This window comes from Martes martes (genome assembly GCF_963455335.1).
Source record: "Martes martes genome assembly, chromosome: 15".
NCBI classification, from domain to species: Eukaryota; Metazoa; Chordata; class Mammalia; order Carnivora; family Mustelidae; genus Martes; species Martes martes.
In genome coordinates, this window is record NC_137903.1 from 33,364,983 (window position 1) to 33,384,975 (window position 19,993).

Consider the following 19,993-nt stretch of genomic DNA (forward strand, 5'->3'; position numbering starts at 1 on the left):
ATTTATTAATCTGTCACCAGTTATCTTGCATGAATATTCTAAAAATGTGATCTGAAAGGGAATTTGGAAGAATTAAGAAACAAAAGCAAACACTGGTTTGTTTATTGTTTAATTATTCTACTCGATTATGTAGAAACATTGGTGTTTGCTAGATGCTATGGAAGTTCTGGGGTCAAATATAATACTCCTTTGCCATCCCACAGAAAGCACCGGTCTTTCTTAGTCTGATATAGGGATTTTCCAAAAGGGAGCAAAGGATCTTTTGTCCCAATAGCCAACTGTAAGTTCTGATTGCTACTTATTTAAGACAAAAAAAAAAAAAAAAAAAGTATTAGAAAAAAAAAACTGCAATTAAAAGTTTCACAAAGCACAGATGTCCTGATGTCCTTAGTCAGCATGAACACAAGCCAGTAAAACTCAGGAACTATCTCTGTGATATCTCCTATCTATGCCTGGATTCTGGTCGCACTGCATGTCCTTAGTCACAGGGTAGGAGGCACCAGGACCTCAGACAGTGATTTGCTTCCAGAGAGCCAGGATAGCTGAACTGAAAAAGCTGGGACAGAGTCAGAGTTTCCATAGATTAGGCCATTGCTTTCCCACCAACTCCCCATTTGTCACTGGTGATTGAGAATTGCTGATGAGAACATGATATCCAACAGCTCTGACCGGCCCAATGTGGGCCCAGCATTCTTCCCTGGAGGGGAAGAAGCCCTCAGAGAGGATCACAGGGTTTTCAGTCAACAGCCTACCATATAGAGGTGAATTGACAAGGGGCGCCTGGAGCCATAGCATCTTCTTCTGCTGGAGGCCACTTCATGAAGAACGTAGATTATCCCTCAGGACTGATCTCTGTGCTTCATTTCTTCTCTCCTTGTGTGCCCTCGGAGATTTTGTTACTTCATGCTTCTACCCTCTTGGCATATTTTTAGTCTATATTTCCCCCCAAAACCTGCTTCCCTTTGTCTGGCTCTCAATAGCATAAACCCACTCAGAGAGAAATCTCATTGTCACCATCAAAACTCCAAATCCTTTCCTATGGTCCTAGAAAATCTTTATTCTTCTTACAAATATTTGTTAAGCCTTAACTATGGTGCCAGGCATTGCCTAGGTAGTAGGGATAGGTCATGAAATAAACTAGATTTGCCTTCACAGATTTCAAAGTCTGAGATGAATATAGGAGTATAGGCAAACAAACAGATGATTCTGGAGTATGAAAAGCCTTGGGTTATTGGGCAATCCAGAAACTAGGGGATGATAAAGAGACATAAGCCTGGATAAAGAGTCAGGAATGCTCCTTGGAAGTAGTAAGATCTAAATTGAGACCCAAAGAATGAGTAGATGCTAATGATCCTTGTCAAGATTGTTTTCCTAAGACCCAGAACACGGCCTAGAGCACAGTAAATTCCCAATTAATGCTTGCTAAATGCACGAATGAGGAAAAAACATTTTGGATTGAGATAAAAATGTATAGGAGACTCAATGTTTTAATAGAAATCACTTTGTATTTGGGCAAATGGTAACAACATTGTATGGACAGGAAAAGAGTGAATATTCATATGGGATAAATAATATTATGCTAAAAGAGAACATTCATGCCAATAGAAATGTGACTGTAAACTTTTTTTTCTTTTTGGTTATAAAATATAGGGAGCATTTTTAATGAGTATGATGACTGCTGTCTCATGGACAAAACAGTCCATTCCAACAGTTTTACTCTGACCGATACCTTTTCTTTATAGTGGTAAAAGTGGAATGTCAAATCCTAGTTTATACAGAACCATTTCTATTAAGATTAATATGAAAATGTTATTTAAAACATTCACTAGAGGGGCGCCTGGGTGGCTCAGCTGCAAATTTTTAAAACTTTGAAGAGAAGGAGCCCCAGGTGGTGTGAACTTTATATTTGGAATCTGAGACAGGAGTGGGATTTGTCCCAAAGAGAGACAGTGGGTAGCAGTCATGGTAAAAGAGTTGGAAAAGAAATCCCAGGCAAGGGAATAATTGGTTCAAGGTTGAAATCTCAGAGACTTGGCACGTTCAGGTGGTAAAGCAAACAATTTGGTAGTATGAAGGGGAAGACAAGACCAAGGGGCTGCAGGATCCAGATCGTAAAGCCTTACAGATCGTGTTAAGATATTTGAGTTTACTTGAGGATAATGATTGATCAAGGGGTTATTGATCAGGTAAAAAGAAAGAGTGAGATGGTGAGAAAATCAGACCAGATGGCCCCCTAGACAAGAAGGTTAGTATTTGTGTACCTACATTCCAAGGCCTGATTTTTTACTTCAAAGTTTCAGAAATTTGCTTTTATCAGCATAACGGATTGGTCTCTGATAGACTCACACTAACAGAACTTCCAAGGAACTGTATCTATAAATTGTATGAATTTTCCAGGGCCCAGTATATTCACATCCCCTACACAGAGCCTCCCCTCCCTTCTCTGTGTAGGAGTCTAGACCTCAGAAGGTTACTTTTTAAGTTGGAATTCGAGAAAACAGACAAGGAAGGTAAACTGAAGGATATTTCTGAAATAAACCCAATTCCACCCTGTGGCTCTCAACCCTGATTGTACACTAGAATCACTCAGGGAACTTTTCAAAATTACTGATGTCCTCTTCAACCAATTAAATCAGAATCGCTGGCAGTGAGCCCCAACTTACTTTTGTAAACCTCTCACAATATTCCAACATTAAGCCACTGATATGGGCCCTTGGCATGACCTCCTGAGACAAGTTTCTTGGCTGAGTCGATGCTCACGTTCCTACAAATTCAACATTAACCTTGCTGGTCATGACAGGATACACACCACCAACTTTCTTATTTCTGACTCCAGGTTTTCTAGCTGCCAATGCAAACCACCTGTTCCAATGACATATACTTCCTTCCTCATTTAAAAATATTTCAAACACACAGAAAAAATAGAATGATAACTGTGAACCCAATACCAAACTTTGTCAAATCTTACCATTTTGTAAACCTGCTTCAGATTTTTTTGTACAATTAAAGATATGAATTTAAATGCACTGGGAGACTGACTTGTGGCTCAGCAGAAGCTTCTTTACTTTTCCAAGTAGACTTAAGTGAAGAGAATGGGAGAATCGTGACAGTGGAAGTTTTAACAATTGAAGAGACCAATGTTATTAAAGGTACAGGGAGAGTGTGATGCAATGTGGGAGTAATTCAAAATTAATGCAGTAAAAGGGAGGAATAAAAAAACAACAAAACCTTTTACTGAGGCCTAAAAACAGAGCCTCTGCATATGGAGGAGGTTTGCTCTACTCAAAGCAAAAGCAGGGACTGGTGTCCAAGCTAGGTTCCCAGTGTGGGGTTCTTTCTGCTTGGAGGGGGCCCTGTTCTAGACGCTATTATAAGGTGGTACAAAGTCTATGAACCAATCTTCATGACTACTAGTAGGCTTGCAAAATCACCAGCCAATGCAGGAGCAATGGCCTATGAAACAAAAGAATCCTTAGAGGAAAAAGTCCAAGACTAATCCGTTTGAGCAAGTTTACATTTTATTACCTAGTCTACTTCTTACACAAAGCGTTTTGGAGAAGCAAAGTTATAGGTGTGTGATTTATAATATACTGGAGAATTCCCATCTGTAACTTAGGATAGCTGGAAATGGTTCCTAATAGGAATAGATAATATGTTTCATCATAGTGGCTCATCAATATTTTCATGCATTATTTAAACTCAGTGCATGAAATGCTTTCTTTCATTCTGAAGGAAGGAAGGTTCTATTTTCTTTTATTTGCCATATATTACAGTAGAACTAAAATTATTGTTAATTACCACTTAAAATTATATGTCAGCTAGCAAGAATTTATAGGCTTTCTGGAAGATTTAGTTTGGGGATGATAGTCTAAATTTCTTTTATGCTGTCACTATTAATATGCATCTTTGCTCCACAATAATTGGAATCAAAAGGGAAACTGTGTAGGTCTGCGTGCTTCAAGATATTGACTGTCAGTTGTCTTGGGATTCAAGTTGTAAACACTTTATGAACTTTCATCCACTTGCTGTATTTGTAAGTATTTGCTATCATCAATCTACTCTACCAAATATGCCTAACAATAGCATACTCTCAAATTGTTTTAGACTATCTGGGAGGTTTAAAAAGGGATCTTTGGTAAAGTTTACAAAACGAAGTTTTTGTTATGTTGATTGTTTTCATGATTTGTTATTGATTCTGAGTTTAATTGCTTTCATTTTAATTTTCAAACCCTACGAATGCAAGGGAGCATACTAATTTGAAACTTTTGTAGGTGTGTTAAAATTGCTTTAGGAAGTTGCCTTAGGAAGTTTATCAACTTTCTGTGCATATCATTATTTTTGTCATGAACAAATTAATGTCTTCACTGAGTCAATTATACTATTTGTTATATTCACTACCAAATTTAGAGTTTTTAGATTGTGATAAATTTCAAAACCACTTACTTGCTTACTCTTTGCCTTATTTCCAGTGTTGAGAACAATCCTCCCTAATTTTTCTTAATATGCAAACTGAACTCCAATTTAGGAAAATTTGCTTCCTATTAGAATACCAAATGCTCCTGGGTTTTCATAAAAGCCCACTTTGTTCTTCTGTGAGCTTCTTTATATAGTTTAATCAAGTACTAGGAATCTGTATCACTTGGCATTGCCTTTCCTTGATTTTCAAATCTTCAGTAAAAAATTTTTAAAAAATAGTTGATTGCTGAGAAAATTAGGGCACATGATTTCTTTTTAATGACCTTATGTCTTAAGTGTTTAAATCTTCATTTAGTGTCATCAGTAGATTAGTTTGCCCAAGTTTTTTTAAAAGCCAACTCCAAAGGAAGATCAGCGACAGGACTTCTTTCCATGTCAGGAACAAGTAGAAATAAAGACAATGAGCCATGACTAATCCAGTGTCTACATGAAACAAAAGATCTTTGGTTACATGAAAATTTGAATAACTCCCAAGTAACAGAAACAGAGGGGCTATGAAGAAAAAGTGGAGAATTCTGGAAGGAGTGTGAAAGGGTATGCTCCTGTACTACTTAGTTCAGGGCTCTTCTGAATGGGGCCATCCCAGAAGCCACAGAGAGGCCACAGATGACTGCATCTGTCTCCGTCACAGAGGCATGTGCGGGAGGCATGTGGTGAGTATTCGGTACCTCTGAAAGCTGTGTCAAGTCTTTGCTTCAGTATCCCACAAACACAAGATCTGAAATATGTTAGATACAGGTAGCTATGATATGTAAATCCACAATTTTTACAGGAAGGTATGTCCAAATGGTAGCAAAATCTCTTCCACCTTGACTTGGAAGGAATGAGAACAGGAATGGTGAGGAAATGTCTGGAAGGATTTAGGTACCCTGGAAAGCCCCTACGATGTCCTTGTCTTCTAGCCTCCTGACCAGCCCACATACTTATCACCAGGAGCACTATACCAGCTGGTCTTAAGGTTCTAAAATGCAAGTTTGACCATTTTTGTGAACAAGTCATTCCTTGATTGGAATTATATAATAGAAGTATTCTGAAACAACTCACTATTGAGGGCACTGGTTCTAAACTGACGACTCAGAAAAATAATCAACTGGTTTGGGCCGGGGGCAGGGGTGCAATTGTCCTAGCCAGGATCTAGACACTGATTCTACTCAATCTGATACTACATGAATCCTGCTTTCCAAAAGAGAAAGAATATTCTTCTTTATGTGACTTCTGAATGAACTTCTTTCACCATTGAGAGTCCAACATTACACACCCCCTAAGCCAGTGTGGAAAGCCCCCAAAGGGAGCAGTTCCTCTTCTGCTTTTTAAATTAATTTTTTTTCCAGTAAATCTCTAGGAATTGGCCTTGCTTTTCTTTCTTTCTTTCTTTCTCTCTTTCTCTTTCCTTCTTTCTTTCTTTGACATATGACTTTTTATTGTATCCAAGAGACCCACATTCCAAGTAATGTTAATTTAATTAGGTAGTAGAAACATCGCCTCTGTTTTTAAATTCCATATTAATGCCATAACAGGGTTAGTGTCATGACTTAAAAAAAAAAAACACCATTTGAGTTGGGAAAAATTAGGTCATGAAAAATGACTTTCTTCTCTTGTGGCTTGATGGGTGCACTATACAGCCACTGTACACGTGTTCTTGGCAATTCCCCAAGAGGTTCACATCCCAGGCACTGTCATCACTGAAAACCACAACTTGCAGATATGTTAGCCCCATGTGTACACGGGCACTTGCTCTGTGCTGGAGCAAGGATCTCATCCACAACCTATGGTCTTATGCTAACCGAAGCATGAATATAATTTTTTTGTAAGAAAGGGGGACCAGACAGAAAATATTTAGGGTGATTTGATATCAGTCTCTTTTATAATTCGCCAGAAGCTTGGAAGTTCCAAAACTGATCACAGGGACATAGATTTTATCTTTTGGTAAATCACGGACTGGGAAGTATTTTGCTAGCGGCTTCTGGGTTAGTCCATTCAACAAACTTAGCTGGTGCTCTTGACGCATCTTCAGTAAGGACCCCTTGTACATTACCAATATGCACCATTACTTTTATTTTTATCCTTTCTCTCTTTTTGAACACTCTCACGAATTATTTGTCCACTAATTAGACTTTTTCAGGAACAGGACTTATCTCGAGGTGCCTGGGTGGCTCAGTTGGTTAAGCAGCTGCCTTCCGCTCAAGGTCCTGATCCCAGGGTCCTGGGATCAAGACCTCCGTGGATCTCCTTGCTCAGCAAGGAGCCTTCTTCTCCCTCTCCATCTTCCTGCTGCTCCCGCTGCTTGTGCTCTCTCTCTGTCAAATAAATAAATAAAATCTGGGGGGGGGGGAAGGACTTGTCTTTTATTTGTTTTTTATTTGACTGATTTTTACTTACTTTTAGTATCAACTTCTGCTTTCTTTGGTTTCTTTTTCTAACTTCTTGAAACAGATGTTTTTTAGACTTTCTTCTTTTCAATATCCATGTAAGATTTTGACCTTCATTCTAGAAACTGTGTTAGTTGAATTCCACAAATTTTATTGTGATATCTCCTTTATGGTTCATTTTGAAATGCATATAGATATATGTTAATTTTATTGTGATTTTTCTCTGCTGCATGTATTACTTAAACATGTCTATCTTAATTTTCAAAGATATAGATCTTTACAATTATTTGTGCTTTACTTATCCCAGGACCCTGAGACCATGACCCGAGCTGAGGGCAGAGGCTTAACCCTCTGAGCCACCCAGGCGCCCCGTACCACTTCTTCTTTAACTGTTCATTAGACAATGGACATTTGGGCTCTTTCCACAGTTTAGCTATTACTGATAATGCTGCTATCAACATTGGGCACATGTATCCCTTCAAATCTGTATTTTTGTACCCTTTGTGTAACTATCTAATAGTGCAATTGCTGGATTGTAGAGCTGTTCTAGTTTTAACTTTCTGAGGAACCTCCATACTGTTTTCCAGAGTGGCTGCACCAGTTTGCATCCCTACCAAAAGTGCAAGAGATTTCCCCTTCCTCTGCATCCTCACCAACACGTGTTGTTTTTTGTGTTGTTAATTTTAGCCATTCTGACAAGTGTGAGGTGCTATCTCATCATAGTTTTGATTTGTATTTCCCTGATTATGAATGATGTTGACCGTCTTTTCCTGTGTCTGTTAACCATCTAGATGTCTTCTTTGGAAAAATGTCTATTGATGTCTTCTGCCCATTTCTTAACTGGATTATTGGGGTGTTGAGTTTAAAATTTTTATTTTTAATGAAGAATGGTTGACAAAAATATTATATCAATTTCAGGTGTACAGCATGGACCACAATACCCCTCTGGGTTACCCAGCTTAATTAAAATTTTTGGTCAAATTGCCTACCTTATGCAATTCCCTACAAGGCTTAGTTTCCTGATTGTAGTAAAACTTGACATTTACCCTCAATGCAACATACCTTGTGATCATGCCGATGTGAGGAAGCCTCCATAAAATCTCAAGAGTTCAGGATTTAGAGAGCTTCCAGGTAGGTGAACACATCCACACTGGAAGGGGGGTGATGCACTCCAACTCCACAGGGACAAGATGTCCTGTGCTGAGGACCCTCCCAGACCTCATTATATTTCCTCACCTAGTTGTTCATGTGTAAGCTTTATCTTGTCCTTTAATAAACTGGTAAACAAAAATGTTTCCCTGAGTTCTCTGAGCCACTCTAACAAATTACTAGAATCTGAGGAGGGTGTCATTGGAAACTCTGATCTATAGTTAGTCAGTCAGAAGCACAGGTGTCTGAAGCGGGGGTGGGGAGCGGTAGTCTTATGGGACTCAGCCCTTAACCTGTGAGTTCCAGTGCTATCTTCAGATAGACAGTGTCGGAATTGAATTAAATTGTAGGACAGCTTGCTGGTGTTGAGACTTGCTTCTTGTTGTGTGGGAAACCCCACAAGCATTTGGTGAACAAAAGTAAAGTGTTTTATGTAAAAATAAAGGAAGGGAACACACAAAGAAGAAACTCACAGTGAGGAAGTACTGTTTTTTTTTTTTTTTCCTACATAGGTAGGAAAAAAGCTGAGTTTCTTCTTTACAAGTATTCAGGGCGTCTGGGTGGCTCAGTTAGTTAAGCATCTGCCTTTGACTCAGGTCATGATCTTGGGGTCCTGGGATCAGTCCTGCATTGGGCTCCCTGCTCAGAGGGGAGTCTGCTTCTCCCTCTGCTCCTCCCCCTGCTTGTGCTCATGCACTCTCTCTCTCCCTCTCTCGCTCTCTCAAAAATAAATAAAAATCATAGAAGAAAAAGTATTCAGGAGTAGAGTCTTGGACAAAGGAAACAAGATATTCTGAGGTATAAGGACCTTTGTCAGAGCATGATGGCTATATTTTAGAACAACGGAGGCCTTTGCCATAGGAACAGGGGAAAGTAGCGGAAAGCAGCAGCAAATGAATTCAGAGAGGTTAAGACAACCAGGCCACATAGGACCATGTAGGTCAAAGTTAAGGCATTGGTTTTCATTTTGAACGAGATAGGAAATTACTGGACAGTTTGGGGCAGAAAGAAGTGATTTTTTTTTCTGACAAAAACTTAACATAGGATCACTGCAGGATACTAGTCACTCAACACTCTTAACTGCTAAGAACTTGGGTTTTGGTACTGGTGAAAGGTGTTTATCTGCAAATGAATATAGTTGGAAAAGTCAAGAACAAGCACAAGAATAAACACCAAATGTTTTGTGGATTTACCTGTAAAATAAAGAAAATGATACAAGTGCAAGAAAATATGGATGAATCACTTTATAATCTATATGGTATGTAAAGGCTTTCTTACTATGGTTCATAATCTGAATACAATTTTTAAAATATTGATCAATTTGACAACATAAAAATTTTTAATATTTACAAGGTAAAAAAACCACAAACACATTATTTGCAGACTTATGAGATGAGAAAAAATAGAAAGCTGGATAATACCTAGGGTTGGCAAGGATATGGAGGCAGAAGGACAGTAATTCACTGTGGCTAGGAATACAGAATGATTCAGAGGATCCAGACTGGTATTATTCCATTGAATAACACACATACCCAGTATAACTCAGTAATTCTGCTCCTAGGTACATTTCTCAAAGAAATTATTTTATAATGCCATATAGTATATATACGAGAATGTTCACGATAGCACTGTAATAGCAAGGAGTGAAGGCACTCTAGGTTATACGTCCTGAGGCAAGGAAAACAAAAGCAAAAATAAGCTACTGGAACTTTGTCAAAATAAAAAGCTTCTGCACAGCAGGAAGGAAACAATTAACAAAACAAAAAGGCAACCTATAGAACGGGAGAAGATATTTTCAAATGACATATCTGATAAAGGGTGAGTATCCAAAATCTATGAAGATTTCATAAAGCTCAACACCCCAAAAATGAATAATCCAGTTAAGAAACAGATAGAAGATGTGAATAAACATTTTTCTGAAGAAGACATGACCAACAGACATATGAAAAGACTCCTCTTCACTCATCATCAGGGAAATACAAATCAGGACGACAATGAGATATCACCTTGCACCTGTCAGAATGGCTAAAATTAACAACACAGGAAACAGCAGGTGCTGGCAAGGGTGCAGAGAAAGGGGAAATCTCTGGCATTGTTGGTGGGGATGCAAACTGGTGCAGCCACTCTGGAAAATGGTATGGAGGTTCCTCAAACACCTAAAACTAGAACTGTTCTACAATCCAGCAATTACACTATTAGATACTTACCCAAAGGATACAAAAATACAGATTCAAAGGGGTATATGCACCCACTATTTATAGCAGCATTATCAGTAATAGCCAAACTGTGGAAAGAGTCCAAATGTTCATTGACTGATAAATGGATAAAGAAGATATGATATATATGTATGTATAAGTAGGGTATATATGTTATGATGTATAATACGATATATGTATGTATGTATGTATATATATCATACATAACATATATATTATAACATATTTGAATATGAATATATGAATATTACAGAATATTCATATGTATATTCATATGTATCCACATATATATATGAATATTACTCGGCCATCAAAAAGAATGAAACCTTGCCATTTACAACCATGTGGATGGTGCTAGAGTGTTCTATGCTAAGTGAAATAAGTAAGACAGAGACAAACACAAATACTATATGATTTCACTCACATGTGGAATTTAAGAAACAAAACAGAAACATATGGAAAGGAGGCAAAAAGAGAGAGAGAGAGGAGGGAAACAAGCCATAAGAGACTCCTAGTGATAGAGAACAAACTGAGGGTTGATGGAGGGATATGTGGGTGGGGATGGGCTAGATGGGTGATGGGTAAGCAGGAGAACACCTGTTTTGATGAGCATTGGGTGTTGTCTGTAAGTGATGAATGACTGAATTCTACTCCTGAAACCAATATTGCACTGTATGTTAACTAACTAGAATTTAAATAAAAATTTGGAGAAATAAATAAATAAAAATATATCAAAAAATAGCAGACTAGCTAGAAGAAAATATTTGCAAAAATGGTAGAAAATTTTTAAAAGATGAACCGAAAATTCACGAAAGAATTTAAAAATGGCGATTAAGCCTATTTATATGTTCAAACCTACTCAGGATAAGAGAGATGCACATCAAAAGTACACAGAGATACAATATCTCACCTATCAGATTGACTAAAATTAAAAACTGTAATGATAACACATTTGATTAACAAGAGTCTGTGAAAAGAGATGCTCTCATATATTCCAGGTAGGAGTGGAAATTGATATAACTCTTAGAGAGGGAACTTGGTAATATATAACAAAACTAAATATGTATTTTCCTTTTAAATCAAGAATCCCACTTTTAAGAATTTGCACTGAAGATATACTTTCAACATTTAAAAATAATTATGCACAAAGTTATTCCTTATATCACTGCATAGAATTGCAAAATATTGTACAACTTATATGTCCATATATAGGAAAATGGTTAAATATATTATTGTAGATCCACATAAGAGACACTATAAGCTGTAAATAAAGGAGGAATGTCTCTGAGCTTATATGGGGTGAATTCCAGCATATCTATTAAGTTAAAAAAAAAAGGTGCAAACAAGGACCCAGAGAATGCTTTCTTTTTATGTAATAAGGAAAGATAAATAAGAAGATGTACATGTGTCTTATTTGGGCAAAGTTGAAGAAGACACATAAGCCACATAAGCCACATAAGAAGACACATGGAAATGGATTTGAAAGGAAAGGGGTAAGAGTGGAAGTGATAGAAGTGACATTTCTCTATCATACCTTTTTATATAATTCTGACATTTGGAGTTATGGTAAGGCAAAATTTTAAAGTTTTGCAAATTTTTTTTGCAAAAATTAAAAAATAAAAAAGGATGGGCTAAAGAGTATTATGCTAAGCAAAATAAGTCAGTCGGAGAAAGACAAATATCATATGACTTCACTCATGTGTGGAATTTGAGAAACAAAACAAGTGAGCAAAGGGGAAAAAGAGAAAGAGAGAGGCAAACCAAGAGAGAGACTCTAAACTATAAAGAACAAACTGAAAATTCCCAGAAATATTATAAATATATATAAATGTTATTTATTTATTTATTTAGAGAGAGAGCACGAGTTGGGGGGGAGGCAAAAGGAGAGGGAGAGGGCGCCTGGGTGACTTAGTTGGTTAAGCAGCCAGCTTCGGCTCAGGTCATGATCCTGGGGTCCTGGGATCGAGTCCCACATTCGGGCTTCCCCTGCTCTGCAGAGAGCCTGCTTCTCCCTCTCCCTATACCTGCCACTACCCTGCTTGTGCTCTCTCTCTCTCTCTCTCTGTCAAATAAATAAATAAAATCTTTTAAAAAGAGGGTATAGATATATAGATACATATACATATATGCAAATATATATGAATATTACATCTATATGAATATTACTCCAATATATTGGAATATTCCAGTATACATATTATATTACTCAGCCATATAAAAGAATACAATCTTCCCACTCGTAACAACATAGATGGACCTTGAGGGCATTATGTTAAGTGAAATAAGTCATACAGAGAAAGACAAATCCTATGTTATCTCACTTATATGTGAAATCTAAAAAAATTGACCTGTAGAAACAGAGAACAGACTAGTGATTGCCGGAGGTGGCAAAGGCAAGAAGTGCAGAAAATGGGTGAAGATGATCAAAAGGCACAAACTTCCTGTTAGAAGATAAATTCTGGGGATATAATGTACAGCATAGTGACTATAGTCAACAATACTGTATTGTGTATTAAAAAGTGTCTAAAAGAATATATCTTAGAAGTTCTTATCATAAGAAAAAAATCATAACTATATAGGGGATGGTAGTTAACCAGGGTAATCATTAGCAAATCATTATGTTATATACCTTCACTGTCAATTATATCTCAGCAAAACTGGGGAAAAAAATAAAATGGGAAAAATAAAAATAAATATATCAGTTACTACTCTAAAAAATGTTAATTTCATCCAAAATACCCTTATAGAAAGATTCGGAATAGTGTTTGACTATATATCTGAGCATCCTACAGCCCTGTCAAGTTGACACATAAAATTAACCATCCCAGTATCCAATAGGATATTGTAAAAATAACATAGTGTGACCTCAGAGAATAGATTATTAAAGACATTGTGGTTTCTGCCTTTCTCTCTTTTTCTGGGAAATGCCAGCTGCCATGTCACCAGGAGACTCAACTAGTCTTATGATGAGGTCTACATTTGGGGGCTATGAGGGCTGCAGCCAACAGCCATGACTGAGCCCTCTTGGGTGGGGATCCTTCAGTCCCAATCTAGCCTTCAGATAACTGCACTTCTGGCTAATGTTTGGAATGCAACCTCAAGAAAGCCCAAGCCAGAACCCCTAGCTAAGCTGCTCTTGAGTTCCTGACACACAGAAACTGTGTGAGATAATAAATACTTATTCTTGCTTTAAATCAATAAGTTTAGGGTAATTTGTTACTATGCAAGAGATAACTCATTTAAAAGTCATTCTATAAAAACACTTGCTGTGTACTCTTCAAAAATGTCAAGGTCGCGAAAAACATAAAAAGGACCAGGATCTTTTCCAGGTAAATGAGGAAGAAAAGACATAATAATCAAATGTAGTGTGTGATCCTTGAATGATCCTGGACCAGAAAAATGAAAGGGTGAGAGAGAGAGAGATTGCAATAATAAAGATTATTGACATGATTCGAAATATGTGAATATAACCTGTTGCTTAGATCATATTTCAATGTTTCCTGTTTTTGTTCATTGTACTGTAGTTATGCAAGAGAATGTCCTTGTTTTTAAGAAATGTACCAAGAATTTAGAGGAGTATCATGCCTCTATCTTATCTCAGTTCCAAAGTAACAATTATATAATTATAATTATATAATCATATATATGTATATGTGTACATATCTAGATCTCTCTATATATAGGCAATTACACCTATAGCTATCTATGTCTGTCTATGTAAAGAGAGAGAAAATGATAAAGAAAATATAGTGAAATGTTAACATTGGGTAATCTGGATGATGGATATATGGGAATTCTTTGCACCATTCTTGAAATTTTCTGTAGAAATTGCCTCAAAATTAAAAGGGCATAAGAGGAGAGGTGGCTGCTATTTATAAATTTCCTTTCGAAGTAAACTGTTTCTTTAAACGGAAGATTTAAAGCATTAATAGCTTTTGGAATGAATTTATTGGATTCAAACCAGAATTTTGGAATGGATGGCATGGCATGGCATGGCATAGCATAGTATAGAATAGAATAGGACAATAGGAGAGGGCATTATAGAGTAGCAAGAGTGAGTACTATTTTGTGAAACTTGTTTCATTTCTCCAGAGAGACAAAAGTGGATGCAGGATATTGTGCGGTTAAAAAAAAAAAAAAGAAAGAAAAGAAAAAAGAAAAAAAAAGTTGGAAAGCCACAGCGCTGAGGGCTAGAGCCAGAGCCAAAACCGGGTCACAGTCGCTCCGCCCCCCTGCCCCTAGCCCCTTCACCCCCTCCCGCCGGCACCCCAGAGCCCCGGCCCGGGCCGATCTAACACGCGCTGGCGTCCGGCCCCAGGCAACCTGCAGGTGTGCGCGCAACGCTAGCACGTGGTGCCAGACTCTATTTAAGGGTCCCCGTGCCCTGGCTTTCAGCTGTCTCCTGCTTCAGCCCTCCTCTCCCGGAGCTGCCCGAGGCTCGAGTGTCTCGCAACGCATCCCGCCGCTGGGGCTGCCGCCGGGGCATGGGCGCTGCGGGCCTGCTCTGCGTTTTCTTGGCTGTCATCGCACCAGGGGTTCTCGGTGAGCTGGGAGGGGGAGGTAGGGACACGTCTGGGGCACGGACGGCCTCTCTGCGGCGGTGCAAAGCAGAATGAATAAGCGAGAAGGTCCGATCAGTGCCGGATGCTTGACAGCCTTCCGCTCGATTTGGGGGACCCCCAGGATCTCCTGGTCGCTCCTTCTGGGGCTGGGGCCACTCGCCCTGCTCTGCATGGGCTCTCGGCTCCCGGGACGCAGCAGATGCTCATCGCTCTCTGCCTGAGGTCTGCAAGCGCTAACGCTGGCCAAGTAACCAGAACCTACCGGGTGATGTGTGAAAGACCTCCCGCAGCCTTCCCTGAGTAAGAATAATGTCTGGTTCCGACGCGGGGTTCTCATGGTTTCTGAACTTTGATGTGTTGCTGGTAAAGAGATTCTAAATGAGAAACACCTGCAGCTATTGAGAAACGTTGGTAATGTGAATTAAAACTACAGTCATCTTCGTGTTACTTATTCCTTTAATGGTAAGGGCTCCAGAAGGTCTCATTCAACCTGCAGGTGTGCGCAAAGCTAGCTTTATTAACACCCCACCCTACCCCCCAACTGACTTAATTTTACAGAAGTATAGTAGTTTATTAAGATTAGAGTCTCTTGGCTACATGTGGATCTGACTTTCTAATTACTTCCAGAATACAGCGAATTCCTAGTTAAGGTCTCTGCAGACCTCAATAACTGGGTGACTTTTGGCAAGTCTTATAGCTCCCTGACCCTCAGTTTCTTCTTCTGTAAAATGAAGCTAGTGGTAAGCTGTACTACCACCTTCCTGAGCTGCCTTGAATATGACATGAAATTAGGCAAATGAAAGTTGGGTGTTACTTGTGACTACTAAGTATCAGTCCTAAGACTGTGGTAGAGACCCATTTCTGTGCAGCCGGCATTTAAGTATAATCACCCCAGCTTTTTAATTGTAGAGATACATTGGTTCTATTTCAATAGAAACAAATTGTCTGCTCCCTGAATTCACATTTCTCTTGGCTCTATTAGTTGAACATTTCCCCAGACTAGTATCTTTCTCTCTCTCTCCTATGTGTTAACTTCCTTTGAAAAACCGTATGTTCACAACTTTCCCTAAACCATCTGTATGGCACAGTTCCAGACCTGGCTTCTCATCAGTATTCCGTTCCTACTGGATATTATCAATTAAAAATCAGGATATTCACCAACCCTGCCCAGTTCTCCATCCCCTCTCAGTACCAGTGTGAGCTGCCCTCTGGTCACTGAACTCCAAGACACTTAACGATCAGGTCTACCTGTCAATTGTTCCAGCTAAAGTGCTTCTGTCATTTGTCTTAGCATTCTTACACCAATATTCTAATTGCAAGTATTATGATTACCTGTGTCACTCTGGATACCAGCCTTCAACTTGCCAATGGTGAAAACCAAAAGTTTAAAATATACTTTTCCATTACTCTACTCCTTTACTTCCTACTGCCTGTGAGATTAAAAAAAAAAAAAATCTAATGTCTTCAGCCTTTCAAGCTTTTTGTGGTTGGATCCCATCTAAACAACCCCCCCCCCCCCTCACCTTTCCACTGTTTCCAATCATGAATGCACTGTTCATCTTCTTGCCTGACTATCCCCCATGGTCCTTTGCTCATGCTTTGCCCACACACCCCTCCTGACTTTTGCTTCTACTATATACCATCCCTAGACTATCCCTGGACTCTTGGCCAGTTCCTGACTTGAAGGATGCTTAACTAACTCTTGAAGTACCTTTTACAAAATGTATTTATTTTTCTAGTTTTATTGAGAAATAATTGACATATTGCTGTGTAAGTTTAAGGTGTATACCCGTGATGATTTCATTTACATATATGGTGAAATGGTCACCACAGGAGGTTTGGTTAACCTGCATCATCTCATTTAGATGCAATAAAAAGAAAAGAAAAAATTCTCCTTGTGGTGAGAATGCTTCGAATCTATTCTCTTAACTTCCCTCCATATCATACAGCAGTATTCGCTCTCATCTTCATGGTGAACATCATATCTTAGTGCTTATTTATCTTATAACTAGAAATTTGTGCCTTTTGGTCACCTTCCTACAGTTTGCCCTCCCACCATCGCACCTCCAGTAGTCACAAACTGATCTCTTTCTTTATGAATTTGGTGTGGTTCTGGGTGTTCGGTCTGTTTGATTGTTGTTTGTTTGTAGATACCACATATGAGTGAGATCATACAGTGTTTGTCTTTCTTTATGACATATTTCACTTATAGTGTCTTCTAGGTGTATCCATGTTGTCATTTTTAATGGCTGAATAATATTCTATTATATGTATACATACCACAACTTCTTTATCCTTTTATCCATTGATGAACACTGGTGTTCCATGTCCTGTAAAGGTGGTTTCCATGTCCTGTAAATAATGCTGCAAAGAACATGTGGGTACAGATCTCTTTTTGAGTTAGTGTTTACATTTCCTTTCAATATATTCCCAAAGGTGGAATTGCTAGATTATGTGGTGTTTCTATTTTTAATTTTTTTGAGAAATTGAGATGCCTTTTAAAAAGCACCAAGTTCTTGGGTTCCGTCTCATGCTTCAGAGATTCCCTCCTTTGGGGTGTGGTCCGGGAAACTGAGTTTAACAAGTACTCTGGAAGATTCTGAAGCAACTGTCTATAGGGTACACAGCTATGAGCAAAGTCATATAGGAAGCAAATTTTCTTCTTAGAGAATTTTCCCACTTTTCTCCTTTTGCTTATTTGCATAAACCAATTCTAATTTCCTGCATTCTTAAATTTCACTCTTGTCTAGACTGATGTCATCCTACACTAAGAAAACAAAATCATTAAATAGGAATTCCCTTATTTACCAGTTATCTACTTCATCTGAGATCAGATCTTCTCTCTCCCCTGCTTAAAACCTGCCAATGGCTTCGCATCACATTAGAACAAAATCCATGCTCTTTAACCTTGACAATAGGTCTCTGTCTCTCTCTGCCCCCCCTTATTCCCTCTGCTCCAGCCACACTGGTCTTCTTGCTGTTCCTTGAACACAATCGTATTTGTTTAGATTTGGGGTTCCGCTTGTTGAAGTGCCCTTCCTACATATCGTCTCTCGTCTGTCTCCTTGACATTCAGGTCTCGCCTCCCCTGCCCACCCTTCTCTGATTCATCGGAAGTAGTCTGAACCTTGGTCATGCTCTATCACACAACCATGTTCTATTTTCCACAAAGAACCTATCATCATATGAGACCTTCTTGTTCATTTTTTTACTTTGTTGTTTGTTCTTTCGTTGGAATACAAGTTCATGAGAGCAAGGTCTTTATCTGACTTCTTGCGTGATGAATCCCTCAACACTAGCCCATAATGAGGGGTTCTGTAACAATGGAAAAAAATATATTTTCTCCCAACAACAGTCAACTCCTCCTTCTGAATTATGGTTGCATTCCATCCTGTCTTGCCTGGGCAAGGACTTGACTTCTGCAAATATCCCATCTTCTGTCACCCATTTGTATCTCTCTCTTGGATCATCCCTACCAGCAGTTAAATATGCTCCAGTGTATCCTTTATGGGACCAGGTCAGGGGACTTCTCATGACCCTCTTCTCTTCCTTCTCATCCCTCTTCTCAAAACTTCTCATTCACTGCTTGCTCACATTTCTTTATCTCCTTTACCCACCTCAGACAGGCTTCTCTCCCCCACATTCTCCTAAAGCTACTATTAGCAAGGTTACTACTGACCTTCATGCTGGCAAATCCAATGGTCATTTTTCTCTCCTTATCTTCTCAGTCTTTGGCAAAAGCTGATTACTTCCTTTCTCTTAAAACCATTTTCATTCTCATCATCCAAAACAGGGCTTCCTGTTATTTGACTTCCACTCTTCTCTGTTGTTGTTGGTTTTTGTTTTTTTTTTCTCTGTAATTTTCTGATTACTCTTGGTCTCTTTTGCCCTATCTGAAATATTGTAAGGTCTTGGGGCTCAGCCCTGGGCCTCTTCTGCTTTTCTCCATACTTCTTCCTAAGAGATCTCATCCAATCTCATGGTTTTAAATACTGTTTATATGTTGATGACTCATTTATTATCTGTAGTCTTGAACTCCCTCCTGAGTGGAAAGTTGGAACATCCAACTGCCCTCCTGCATGTCCATGTGGGGGCCCAATAAGTGTGTTAAATATACCAACTCTAACATGGAACCAATTCTACACATATCCCAACACACACGCTGGTGCTTTCTCATCTTTAGGACATGGTATTACCATCAGTCAAGTAGCTCAAGTCACCATAACACCATAACATCCTAGAAGATGTTACTAAATCCTGCCATTTCCTTATCCCCCCAATACAACAAAAAGTTTCTTCTTCTAAAGATTTTTTTTTATTTATGTATTTGACAGAGATCACAAGTAGGCAGAGAGGAAGGCAGGCAGAGAGAGAGGGGGAAGCAGGCTCCCTGCTGGCAGAGAACCTGATGCAGAGCTCAATCCCAGATGTGGGGCTCGATCCCAGCATGCTGGGATCATAGCCTGAGCCAAAGGCAGAGGCTTTAACCCACTGAGCCACCCAGGTGCCCCAAGTTTCTACTTCTAAAATGTATTCCAAACTCATCCACTTCTCACTGTCTGCATTAGGTCAAGCCTCATTTTTGTCTGAACTGTTATAATAGTGTCCAGACTTGCACTTTCTACTTCTAAAAACAAAATCCAGAGCATTCTTCACTCACTTGCCAGACTACTCTTTTTAAAAGGTAAATCAGGCCATGGGACTTTTCCACTTAGACTTCTTACTGTGGCCCTAGAAATCTAATATGATCCCTCATGCTAGCTTTCTAACTTGATCTCCCACCACTCCATTGGTATGATCACTACATTCCAGCCATACTTACTTTCTGTCTATCCCTAAAGCATAGCAAACCTATCCCTGCTGTTAGGCTTCTGCCTAAATTGTTTTACTCAGTGCTGCACCTGATTGGCTGTCCTCCAGTCACAACTCAAATGTCTCCTCTTCATAGGCCTTCCTCAACCATCATAGCTGAAGTCATATGTCTCCCTGCCCCCGCCCTTGGTGCATTACATTTTGACACATCACTCTGGTTATTTCCTTTACATACTATTTATTGATATTTATCCGTTCCTGTCTCCCACTATAGGAATATAAATTCCATGAGGGTAGAAACATTGTTTCTAATGTTCACAGCATACTCCTGTGTTTGGGACAGTACCTTGGTTAAAATGTGTAACTGTCATTCAAAAAATGATCAAATAGCCAAGAAACCCAGTGGTAA